Below are 1,001 nucleotides of genomic sequence, written 5' to 3'. Positions count from 1 at the left end.
CAGCAGCGTTTAGGGAAATGACTGCAAGCGACAGCGAGTTAGGTGCGGAAGTTCCGGCTGGCGCCTTCAAAATAAAAGAGATAACCACTATGAAGTAAAAACTGAAAAACAAACTGTGGAAAATGACTTATTATATATTTGTAGTAAATGGTAAAATGGTAAATGGCCTGTATTTATATAGCGCTTTTACTAGTCCCTAAGGACCCCAAAGCGCTTTACATATCCAGTCATCCACCCATTCACACACACATTCACACAGTAGTAGTTAATAACTGCTGGATGTCTTTTGATATGAAAAGAAATGTCAAGTTTGCTGTTTGTTTGGTTAGAATTGTTGTGCACTCGGTTACACTGCAGTATGTCTCTAATTGCTTTATTCTCCCATTGCATATAATGAGTCCAAACATTTGGTTTTGAATAGTGTCACTGCTATATGAATGGTTCTCAAGGTCCACCATGAATGAGCAATACAAAAAGAAAGAGTACTGAAATACTGAAAGTGACTTTATTTTCAGCCCTGAAGCAATGTGCCATTTGGGTGACCGAGTAACAATTGAATAAAAGCTGAAGCAAAGAACACGTTTGTACTGGACAATGTAAGAGACACCTGGCTGAATGGTAGTCTCGCATTTGACTCTTTGTAACCTAATAAATACAGACACACTAATTATACAGGTTGAAGATTTGGAATCAATCATATAAAAAGAATAAATGTTAATTTTCCCACATTTGCCTTCTTAACTTCAGTGAATTATATATTTATGTACATTTTTATTGACTCTAGTATTTAACACTGCACGACTGACACGTTTACAGTTTTGTGCTGCTTGAACAGTGTTCAACAATAAAGCAGTAGCAAAAACTTTAAAAATACTTGCACGTCTCATATTTTATAGACGGAGTGCAAAAATGATAGAAAAACAGTATATTGATCAATCTGGCCATTAGCTGCTACTTTTATTTTTTCCGGATCACCTTTATAAAGAATATTATTTTTAAAG

This window comes from Astatotilapia calliptera, chromosome 15 (assembly GCF_964374335.1).
Source record: "Astatotilapia calliptera chromosome 15, fAstCal68.1, whole genome shotgun sequence".
Classification (NCBI taxonomy): Eukaryota; Metazoa; Chordata; class Actinopteri; order Cichliformes; family Cichlidae; genus Astatotilapia; species Astatotilapia calliptera.
The sequence above is the reverse complement of the archived record's forward strand: the minus strand, read 5'-3'. Positions refer to the sequence as shown.